This window comes from Chiloscyllium punctatum, chromosome 4 (genome assembly GCF_047496795.1).
Source record: "Chiloscyllium punctatum isolate Juve2018m chromosome 4, sChiPun1.3, whole genome shotgun sequence".
NCBI lineage: Eukaryota > Metazoa > Chordata > Chondrichthyes > Orectolobiformes > Hemiscylliidae > Chiloscyllium > Chiloscyllium punctatum.
The window spans coordinates 66758430-66770794 of NC_092742.1; the positions used below are offsets into that span (position 1 = coordinate 66758430).

Here is a 12365-nt window from a genome sequence, read left to right on the forward strand (position 1 = left end):
AGACAAGCTTGAAAGCACTATCGTTCTGTGAAATTTTATGAAGATTTAAATTACAAAATGCAAATTCTAATGGTAGCTTCTTTCTCCGGCAACATTTTAACTCATACTACTTAACGACTGAATCAGAGTTAAGCTAAGCAGCAAGAGCTCAATCTTCAGCAATAAGACGGAAATGGTAGTTATGTGAAGCCAGGAAAGTGTTCAGTCTTGAAACAACATCAGGCAAGAGCTTTGCTTGCCCTGAAGCTCAGATTTGTGATCACGTAAAATTATTTGCTCACATCTTGGGAGTTTGGTGCTAGTTGGAGTTCAGACGTATATGCTCTACATTTTTCATGTAGATACAAAGGATTGAAAAATACCTTCAATGAACATGTGGAACGTGAATTGTGGTTATCATGGATTTTCCGTGTGCCCAGGGATAGAAAACACCCATTAAAATGGAACAAATTGGTAAGGTAAAATATGTGACACAGTAAATGGTTTTAAAAAGTTGTAAAATAAGCTTCTTGTTCCTATGGTCCATTTTACACAATTACAAAGTCAAGATCAATGTTTCATGTTCTGAAAATGGAATCAAGACAGGATCTCTGTGATTGAGCAACAATAGGCCAAATACTACAGCATATGATGAGGGTTTTCTGATGGCACATTCCAGAATGTAGTCACCCGATGGTTCACAACAAAGAAATACCATGAGGAAACATGTGGGTGACCATTCACAGGTTTGGAGACCTCAGAGTAACTCGGACCACTCAAAGGACACCTTGTATTAAACAAACATGGAGGTACACGGTGGTTAATTGTTTATGAATTTATTTTGTTGAATGTTGATGGTGACCACTAACTAGGGGTTCCCTTCAGCTTCTCAAAAAAGGTATATACCAGAACTGGAGTCTGAGTTTAAGAAATGTGTATTTGTACTGTGCATCTCTGCAAACAAATGCTTCTGAAAATGCAAAAACTGACTGCTGCCCCATCCTACAACACCAGGATTTATGAAGTATAGCAAAAGGAGTATTACTAAGGGCCAGTCTCTTCTGAGTCAAGTGGCTAATTGATGGTAAAGGCAAGAGGGAGAATAGGAGAGTGGTAAATAATGCTCCAAAGTCAGTGGTATAGATGGCCTTTAATCTAATTGTTTCCTTGCAGTTAGAATAAAAAATTGACTTCTGAATTTGAGGGTGAAATGTGACATCGGCAAGAAGAAACGTTTTACTGAAATGAAGTGGCACTAATGTCCTTGCAGGGGCCATGAACATGTTGAGAAAACTGGAGGAAGATTAAGACGAATAAAGCAGAGAAGTGCTAAAAAACTGAGTGTGGGACTAATAATAATGAAGTTATGAGGATAAAAGCACAGCACCTAACAGTTATAGTGAGGTAACGCCAGGGAAAATCTGATGCAACTAATCCATAATACAGTTGGTTGTGCTATAACGCAGTAGTTCCATTCTCATGCAATGCTGTGTTATAAGAAAATTGCATAATAGCAGCACCATTTAAACTAACGGGGCCAGAATCCCATTATAACCAATACATGCTTCAAAAGTTCAGCCTTCATAAACAGTGTTCTCAATTCGTCAAGTGCATTTTAGCAAATTCACATTAATGAAATGCGCATTATAGTAGGAAGACCAGTACTTGAATGATACTTCAAAATTTTACAGCTCATTACAGATAGTTTCACCAACATGCAGCATACTGTTATGCACCTTGAAATAACTTTAAAAATACACAGTCCAAACTGTCAAAGAATTGGAGGTACAAAGCAATTAAACATTCTGCTTAACATCAGTACGTATCGACAAGCATAGTACACGAGGGCATCTGGAGTCAATAGTCAGGTTCTATCCCCAGAAAAGATTTGATATTAAATTCTCTCAGGAGAAATGAAATAATTGATACAGAATTTTAGCAAACGTTCCAAATGTTTACATAATCAAAAATATAGCATCCAATTTACAAATATGCGTAAATCACGTTCTGAAAGTATAAAATTATTGAAAACAATCAAACAGTTGGTTTTTACTCATTTTTCCAATAACATTCTTTCCATTTACACTATCGCACGTAAAGTTACCAAAACATCGTAGATTTTTGAGTCTATCCAAGGAGCTGAATAAGACTTTACTATCAATTTAAGTTGTTGGTTGAGTTGGCTTTAAATGAACTCAGACTTTGTTACAAGTCACAAGAAAGTAAACATATTAGAAATTCATTCAGCATTTTTCACGGGGTGAATGAGATAATTAGATAATAGACAAAATTATTTTTGGATTCTGTTCAGGCTATAAAGTGAACGATCTACTGGTTTCAAATCAACCAATCAAAATTATGGACAGGCATCAACCACATTCTAGGCCTAAGTGAGGACTGCAGATGCTGGAGATGAGAGTCAAGATGAAAGTTGTGCTAGAAAAGCACAGCCGGTCAGACAGCATCCGAGGAGCAGGAAAATCGACATTTCGGGCAGGCAGCCTTCATCAGGAATGGGAGGGGGTGGAGCTACAGAGAAGGTCGTTGAGAGTGCAATAGGTGGATGGAGGAAGGGGTAAAGGTGATAGTCGGAGAGGAGGATGGAGTGGATAGGTGGGAAGGAAGATTGACAGGTGGGACAGGTCATGAGGATGATGCTGAGCTGGAAGGTTAGAACTGGAGTAAGGTTCTTGGGGAAGGGAAATGAGGAAACTGAAGTCCACATTGATGCCCTGTTAAAGAGTCCCGAGGCGGAAGATGAGGCGTTCTTCCTCCAAGCATCACATGGTGAGGGAGTGGCAGTGTTGGTGGAGTTTGTAGGTGGCAGAAATGTCGCCAGATGATGCGGTTTATGCAGAAGTTGGTGGGGTGGAAGGTGAGGACCGGGGGGTTCTGTCCTTGTTGTGGTTGGAGGGGTAGGGTCTGAGGGTGGAGGTGTGGGGGTTGGATGAGATGCGTTAGAGGGCATCTTCAACCACATGGGAGGAGAAATTATGGTCTTTAAAGAAGGAGGCCATCTGGTGTGTTCTGTAGTAGAACTGGTTCCTCTTGAGAGCAGATGCAGCAGAGGCAGAGGAATTGGGAATATGGGATACCATTTTTGCAGGAGGTAGGTGGAAGGCATAATCCAGGTAGCTGTGGGAGTCGGTGGGTTTGTAAAAAAATGTCAATGTTTAGTTGGTCATCATTGATGGAGATGGAGAGGTCCAGGAAGGGGAGGGAGGTGTCAGAGATGGTCCAGGTGAATTTAAGGTCGGGGTGGAACGTGTTGGTGAAATTGATTAACTGCTCAACGTCCTCGTGGGAGCATGAGGTGTCACCGATGCAGTCATCAATGTAGTGGAGGAAAAGATGGGGAGTAGTGCCAGTGTAACTACGGACGATGGGCCTCCTCCACCACCACTCCCTCACCACCTGACACGTGGAGGAAGAACGCCTCATCTTCCGCCTTGGAACCTTTCAACCCCAGGACATCAATGTGGACTTCACCAGTTTCCTCATTTCCCCTCCCCGCCCTTACCAGAGTTCCAAACTTGCAGCACTATCCTCATGACGTGTCCCACCAGTTAATCTTCCTTCCCACCTATCCGCTCCACCCTCCTCCGACATATTACCTTTATCCCTTCCTCCATCCACCTAGTGCACTCTCAACTACCTTCTCCCTACCCACAATCCTTCCCATTTATCTCTCCACCCCCAAGGCTTCCATTCCTGATGAAGGGCTCCCGCCTGAAACATAGATTTTCCTGCTCCTCGGATGCTGCCTGTTGCACTGTGCTTTTCCAGCACCACTCTAATCAACCACACTCTACCAAGAGAACTTTGAAGAATTGTAAATTCGCATCTTAAGTAACATAGCATTCTCAAAATCAAAGTGAAAACTTCACTGATTGGCCTCATCTGTAGTTGTATTGGGATCAAAATGGGGTAAAGAATTCTTTATACTATGCTGTAGAGCAGACAAATTGATGCATATTCCCCACTGGACCAGAAAAGCAGAGATTGAAGAGTGTTTACCAGTTTGAACAAATGCATTATCTTCATTCCAGGGGCTGGTTGCAAAATATCATCACAACAAATGCATAAGTATTATGTATGTGATGGAAGAACATTATCATGCAACCTTTAAAATGGAGCTATTCACTTAAAATGCAATGTAAAAGTTAATAGAAAACTTGTATACATATTGATCAGTACTTTATTGTTCATGTTCATGCGTTGTCCCAAAGTAATTCATTTGAAGTGCAGTGAATTAAATGCCAGTTTGCAGTAGTGATTCTGTGATCTGTAGATTCTCTAAAACACCGAGCAGCTTGTTCACTTCCTTATGGTATTGGTTGGGTAACAATATTGTCCTGAACACCATAGAAGCTCCCCATTCTGCACATCCTAGAATCTTTGAAGAAGCAGCTGTGCCCTGGATTAATAAGAATGTTTTATGGTTTCAGACATTTCATGAAAACTTTTGCCCATCCTGCTAGCTCATGTCTCTCTATGAGCTATCACAATGTTGACTGCAGTTTGCCACTGTAATTCAGTATTTTTAAATCAACTGTCTCAGATATGTAAATGACACACCAAGTGGTAGGTGAGATTTGAACAGAGACCTTCTTGCACTTGACTTATCAGCAGCTTAGAACATTCTTAAATACACAAATGAGAGCTTAGATGCAACAAAGAACAGCCTAACAACAGATGTCTTTTTTACCATTTTAATCAGAACAATTCCGATATCACTCTCAGCATGTTTGTGTCTTTATGGTTATAAAGAAGCTCCTAGCCTACAAAGATGGCTGAGATTACAGTAAGCTTTGTTCTCCATGGTATTTTGCAGTCTTATTAAATCATAAAGGGGCTGGATAATCTACAAAGCTTCAAATACAATACAGAATATTCATCTATGTACTGCAAAAATATTCAGCACATTTGCACACAGTGAGGTTATATCACTTTCAACGTGAAAATTTAACTTCAATTTGAACTTTCAATTTAACTTAAAATTTGACATGTACATTGAAAAATTTACAATCACTCAGCTAGTATTTATCTCACAGTAAACCACCTGTGACCGTGACTTCCAGAGCATAGATTACATCTTATGGGGAACACAGCTCCTGGCTGAAAACAGGTACATTTGCTGATGGTTTATTTGAAGTTTTCCTCAAGCACTAAAGCATTTTCAATCTGAAGTGGCAAACTTTATCAGTTACTTGAACTGCTCTCTTCTTACACCTCCAGATCCAACTCAAAATAGCCCTTAAGTAGTAAAGTACTGTGGAACTTTGGAAAAACAGAACGCTGGACGGAAACTCTAGATGCTAGCAACCAGACCTGCTGAGCTTTTTCACCATTCTGAGCTTATTTCAAAATAACCTTCATTGTCTATAATGCTTTTATACAACAAACTCTGGGTCTCTCACTAATCTCTCCTTTTACCTGACACAGACCTTTATGTACTGTTCAACTATGACAAGTAGGTCACCAAAATACTGCACAGGATTGTCATGAATGTCTTAATTTCTTGTAGGAAAAAGTAGCACAAAATCAAAGAGTAACCAGTGAAGTTCAAACTTGCTTCAACACCCTCTTCAAGTCAAAGGAAGAAATGTTAGGCATGTGGGCAGTAGTAGTGTTAAGGCCATGGTGATTGGTAAAAGTTGGAGGAGACATGGTGCAGAGTTTCTTCACACTTTCATTGCCAAACTGAAATGGTTATGAACTGTGGTGAACTGAGGAAGTTCAGGATTGTATAAGATTCAAGGAAATAGCAGCCTGAGGACTGGAAGGTTGTTTCAATACAAAGGAGGACTAAGAAACTGATAAACAAAGTGGGAACACAATTTAATGCAACTTAGGGAAAAAAGACAAAAATTTACTTTAAAAGTAGTGAAAAAAGGACTAGGTATGCTTGTTAATAAGTAATTGAAGGCTAATATAAACATACAGCAAGCCATCAGGAAGGCCAATGAAATATCAGCCTATATTTCAAGAGAATCTGAAAACAGGAACAGTCTACAGGCCTAGTTCGGCTGTACTTGGAGGAGAAGGTGCAATTTTGGTTGCTTATCTCAGGAAAGAGATCATGCAGTGAAAGTTCACCAGTCCTCCTTTCAGATGGCAGGACTGCCATATGGACATAAACTGGGCAAACTAGACCTAGGTTCAGTAGAGTTTTATAGAATGACAGGCGATCTCAGTGAAACTTAGAAGATACTAAGGGATAGACAGAATAGATGCAGGTAACATGTTCTCTCTGTTTAGAGAATTTAGAACAAGGGGGTATATAGTTTAAAAATAAGGGAGAAGAAACATTTTTACTCAGAAGGTTGTGAACCTTTGGAATTCTTTATTCTTTGGAGGCTCAGTCTTTGAGCATGTTTAAGGTAGATTATCAATGGTGTACAGTGTTATTTGGATGGAATGGCTAAAAGGAATCGAAGTGTTTCATCATCCATATTGATTGGTGGGTAAAGCTCAATGGGTTGAATAGTCTACTCATGTTCCTATGCATAAAATAATTTAAAATAATAGTAGCAGGGAGATAAGAAAGGAACTGACAGCAAGAACAATAATTGCACAAAGGATAAAAGAGAAAACGGGAAAGTTACATGCAATTTAGAACAAGTAGTAGGGACATAAAAATATCAAGATCGGCAGAGCAGAAATAGGAGTTAGAAATGCACAAACAGCTGTGATTAAAATTGATGAAATACACGCAAAGATTTCATTGGTAAACAATATGCAAGTACTGTCAGACAGATTATTTAACACCAATATTAATCACAAGGATGATCAAGGCGATAATTCAAAAGTTCAATTTTGCTTGAAATTAAAAGAATAAAAGTGATGGAAAGAACATAGTGGAAGAGTTGCATATTTTCAAAAAGAATACTTCAAACATGAATAATTTTAGTTATTCAGTAATAGGGAAAACTAATGATGAGTAAAGATATAGTCAGTTTAGTACAGATGAGACTGTACAATGTACCTGAGATGGTTTTCCATCTGTGCTTATATTTTTTGTCCAAAACATGCCTAATCCAGTTCTCAGAAATTAAGGGTGGGCAAGTAGGCAAAGCAAAAATGAAGAAAACATTTAATAAGTTGAACTGTAATGTAACTGAAAAGTGACTGAAATAAACAGAAACGGAGATAAACTGGAGAACAAATTTGATGGATATGGACAATGGACAAGCAAGAGATGATTTACATACAAGCTCCACAAGGAATGATGGGTTGCAAAAGCTGGAGTCCTTTGAAAGAGGAAAGAAATTCAAATTAGAGTCAGGGTTAAAGCTAATCAAGAAAGCCAATTATAGTATACCAATATAGAGAAGTAAAAATGGAAATCAGAAGAGTAATGGGCATTTTTTGTGGGAAGGTCTATAGGTAGTAAAACAGTAATTTAATAAAAACAGAACATAAAAACAAAGGTAAGGGGTAATTAAATAAAAACCTATTCGGAGACAGATACTAAATCAAAATTTTTCAAGAGTTTTCAACAGGAATGTGGTTAAATAAATTTCCAGGATACAAACTTTACAAGACAATATTAGCCCAATCGTAGTGCACTACAGGATATGTTCAAAATCATTCTCATTCATGTTAGCAAATTTTTAAAAGTCTTCATCAGTTACATTCCAATGTTTACTAAATAATAATTGTTTGAAAGAAATATCTTGGAGCTGTTTTGAGGTATTTCAGCAAAAACATGTTTGTTAGTAATTGAAACCTCTACTTCTCCAAGGACTTCAAATGGAAATACTATATTAAACAAATGTCGCCCTCTGGGGAATATTCTGTCGAAATTTGTTTTAGCCCAGTGGTGTTTTCTTTGCAACACCTGCCCTTATCCTCGCCACTAACCAAAGGCTTAAACTACTACTAGGTGAATCAGGGATTTGTGTGCACTTCTTTCATTTCAGTACAGTTGGCCTCAAGTAAAGTCAGGGTTGCGTTGTCAAAAATTGTGATTTTAACATAAGCATTAAACCACAACTGAAATTCCACTGGACCACCTTTTGCTGAGGAAAAAAAATTTAAACATTATACCTATATTCTCTAAAATGAAGTGCAGTATCATTTTAAATTGTTGAAATTGTCCAACGTTGCTAAATAAAAAACTTAAAAAGAACCAAATTAGCACCGTTTGATTGACCAGGCTCATCTAGCAGCAGCTGGTCAGTACAGGGGGACTCCTAGCACTAACCAACTTCTGTAATAAATGGACCCAGGACTGCAGTTTAAATTCAGGAGGGAAGCAAGGACCCATGATCAGAACGAACAGTGGAGACCTGACCTTCAACTGAGATACAGAACCTGCTTAACTTTAAATTAAGAGCTCAGTCAAAAATCCCAGATAACACAAAGTATGTAGATTTCACATATACCCACAGAAAAGCCCAAGTACCTGTTGAGAGAGCTTGTGGCGAAGAACAGAAGGCATTTTCCACACATCATCTACTACAGCCTTGGCATATACAAACCTACAGGCTAGCAATAACAGACATCTCACCAACACCTGACACACAACACTTTCTCCATCACTCCCTCCCCCACTCGCCCAATGACAACAGACAGATAAACACACACACACACAGAGGCAATCCAGTGAAACTGGGCATCTCATCAATCCCCACAATAAAAGTCCAGTGACATTAGGCATCACAGACCCTTTTCTTCAACTCCAAACCCCACACCCACCTTGAACCCAATGACCAGGTACGTCATACCATCCTGTCCACCGATTCCACACTGTAGAAAATCTAATCTAATCTAATCATAAACCGAGTGTCGTTGGCACCTCACACCTATTGCTACCAAAACCATCAGATGGTCTTTCAGGACATTGACAATGAGCAACTTACAGTCTCTATTCACACCTGTCCCAACCAACCTCCGACTCCCCAAAGCCAGGATCACTGGAATTGGGGGGTCAGTGGGTTCAGAGTACCCAGTGTCTCTGGCCTAGGAGTGATGAGAAGATGTGAAGTGCTCAGTGACACCGGGCATCTCATACCCCCACCGTAAGCCCAGTGACAGAGGAAACCTCAAACCGTCCCTTGTACTTCGATCCCAGTGACACCTTGCACTCAGGAGTTCAGTGTTACTGGGCACCTCACACCCAACAGCCCAGTGAAACTGGGGCAGCTCACAGACAGAACCAAACCGCGAGCGGTTCCGGAATGTAGCTCCAGGAGCAACCTGAACCCACACCGCCATTGTCTGAGTTCAGGGCAGGTTACAGCGACAGCAGCAACTCACCGCAGGGAGGCCTGTCACAACCTCCGGCCTCAGGTACTGCACTTACCGGCTCCGCACGCACAGCTGACGCGGTCAATATGGCAGATTCTGCCACGTAGCGGCAACAGGCGACTCCAACCCAGGGGGAGGCGTGGCCTGAGGATGGGGCGTGGAGGGGCGGTTTAAGGGGCGTGGTCCAGCGCCGTGGGTGGAGCCAAAGGGGCATCTGGTTGGGGGACGATCGAGATGGTGGGAAAGGGGCGGGGCCTCATGCCGTGGGCGGAGTCTGTAAGTCATTGGGGGCGATGGCTCATGCCACCTATATTCATCTTCACTCAGAACCAGTATGTCACAGTATTGAGTGCACGTGCCCCAATGCTCAATGCAGCATTGTACTCCAGCCTTGACCAATCCCTCTCACGGGTACGAGCAGTAGACAAATTAATTGTTCTTGGCGACTCCAACTCCAGAGTTCACAAAAGGAGCGATATCATCGGGAAAGAGGAGGATGGCAAAACTCAACGGCACCTTCTTCTGACCAAATGCCACAATCACGCCCTCCTCTACACCATAGAGATGTAGAGAACAGAAACAGTCCCTTTGGTCCCATTTCCCAGGACCTGGCCCATATTCCTCTTAACCCTTCCTATTTATATACCCATCCAGATGCTTTTTAAATGTTGCAATTGTACTAGCCTCCACCACTTCTTGTGGCAGCTCATTCCATACACTATCACCTTCTGCATGAAAAAAGTTGCCCCTTAGGTCTCTTTTATACTTTACCCCTCTCACCCTAAACCTATGCCCTCTAGTTCTGGACTCCCCAACCCAGGGAAAAGACTTTGCTTATTTATCCTATCCATGCCCCTCATAATTTTGTAAACCTCTATAAGGTCACCCCTCAGCCTCCGACGCTGCAGGGAAAACAGCCCCAGCCTGTTCAGCCTTTCCCCATAGCTCAAATCCTCCAAACCTAGCAATATCCTTGTAAATCTTTTCTGAACCCTTTCAAGTTTCAAAACATTTTTCCGATAGGAAGACCAGAATTGCACGCAATATTCCAACAGTGGCCTAACCAATGTCCTGTACAGCCGCAACATGACCTCCCAACTGCACTACTCAATACTCTGACCGATAAAGGAAAGCATACCAAATGCCTTCTTCACTATCCTATCTACCTGCAACTCCACTTTCAAGGAGCTATGAACTTGCAGTCCAAGGTCTCTTTGTTCAGCAACACTCTCGAGGACCTTACCATTAAGTGTATAAGTCCTGCTAAGATTTGCTTTCCCAAAATGCAGCACCCCGCATTTATCTGAATTAAACTCCATCTGCCACTTCTCGGCCCATTGGCCCATCTGATCAAGATCCTGTAGAAATCAGAGGTAACCTTCTTCGCTGTTCACTACACCTCCAATTTTGGTGCCATCTGCAAACTTACTAACTATACCTCTTATGCTCATATCCAAATCATTTATATAAATGACAAAAACCCAGCACCAATCCTTGTGGCACTCCAGTGGTCACAGGTCTCCAGTCTGAAAAACAATCCTCCACCACCACCCTCTGTCTTCTACCTTTGAGCCAGTTCTGTAGCCAAATGGCTAGTTCATCCTGTGTTCTGTGAGATCTAACCTTGCTAGCCTGTCTCCCATGGGGAACCTTGTCGAATGCCTTACTGAAGTCCATATAGATCACATCTACCGGTCTACCCTCACCAATCCGCTTTGTTACTTCTTCAAAAAAACTCAATCAAGTTTGTGAGACATGATTTCCCACGCACAAAGCCATGTTCACTATCCCTAATCAGTCCTTGCCTTTCCAAATTCATGTACATCTTGTCCCTCAGGAGTCCCTCCAACAACTTACGCACTACCGACGTCAGGCTCACTGATCTACAGTTCATGATTTTATAAACCTCGATAAGGTCACCCCTCAGCCTCTGACGGTCCAGGGAAAATAGCCTTAGCTTATTCAACCTCTCCTTATAAGCTCAAATCCTCCAACTCGAGCAACATCCTTGTAAATCTTTTCTGAATCCTTTCAAGTTTCACAACATCATTTTGATAGGACGGAAACCAGAATTGCATGCAATATTCCAACCAATGTCCTGTACAGCTGCAACACGGGCTGAGAAGTGGCAGATGGAGTTTAATTTAGACAAATGTGGGGTGCTGCATTTTGGGAAAGCAAATCTTAGCAGGACTTATACACTTAATGGTAAGGTCCTAGAGAGTGTTGCTGAACAAAGAGAACCTGGAGTACAGGTTCACAGCTCCTTGAAAGTGGAGTTGCAGGTAGATAGGATAGTGGAGAAGGCATTTGGTATGCTTTCCTTTATTGGTCAGAGTATTGAGTACAGGACGTGGGAGATCACCAACATATTGTTCTGACAATAGGGCAAATATAAGACAACATGGTGGCACCCATGCTCCAAACACTGATACTTTGTTGACCACGTCATCATCAGAGCAAGGGATTGGAAAGGTGTTAAACTTAACCGCCCAATGACATGAGGCACGAATATTGGACAGACCATCCTCCAATCCAATAGCAGGATCAATGTAAAGAAAGCCCCACCACAACAGAGACAATAGAAACAATGTTGCAAGAAGTTTAACATCGAGGCACTCAAAGACAGAGCAAAAATAACCTCATACAACCAACTCCTCTCCACAAACCTAATGACTCTCAGCAACACCAAGTCACAAGATCCTAACAGTCTCTGGTCGGCCCTCAAGACCACCTTTGTCAATGCTTGCAAAAACTCAGTCACTCAAACGTGAAGCACCAAGACTCGTTCGATGAGAACTGATAAGCTGGAGGCACATGGTATTTCTGAATGTAAAACAACAACTGCACTGAGAAGAGAAAAGAAAGGCTTACAGGCAACTAAAGGCAGACGTCCAACAAACATGTGACATAACGAACAACTGGTGGGTGGAGAAAGAACTGGAAGACAACAAATGGCCGATAAACATTATGTGCAAGGTTTCCTTCGTGCTATCAAGAGCACTTGTGGGCCAGACACCCAAGGCCCTAACCCATTGCTGACCAATGACGGAGTAGCTCTTATTGAAGACAAAAGAAAAACCGTCAAACAGTGCTGGACGGAGCAATTCAGAGACTTCCTCCGCTATGGC

General features: G+C 41.5%; 1 protein-coding gene across 3 annotated transcripts in view; it reads right to left on the reverse strand.

The window, feature by feature from the left end:
* sec23a (Sec23 homolog A, coat complex II component) overlaps nt 1-9397 on the reverse strand; it is an 86971-nt gene extending 77574 nt beyond the window's left edge. Inside the window, exon 1 of one of the 3 annotated variants that reach the window (XM_072568931.1) lies at nt 9290-9397. The gene's annotated coding sequence lies outside the window, so the exon portion shown is untranslated. Of the gene's footprint in view, nt 1-4176; nt 4199-9243 lie in introns of those variants that run through there. The other 2 variants (XM_072568933.1, XM_072568934.1) reach the window with 2 other exon arrangements.
* Nucleotides 9398-12365: the final 2968 nt, after the last annotated feature.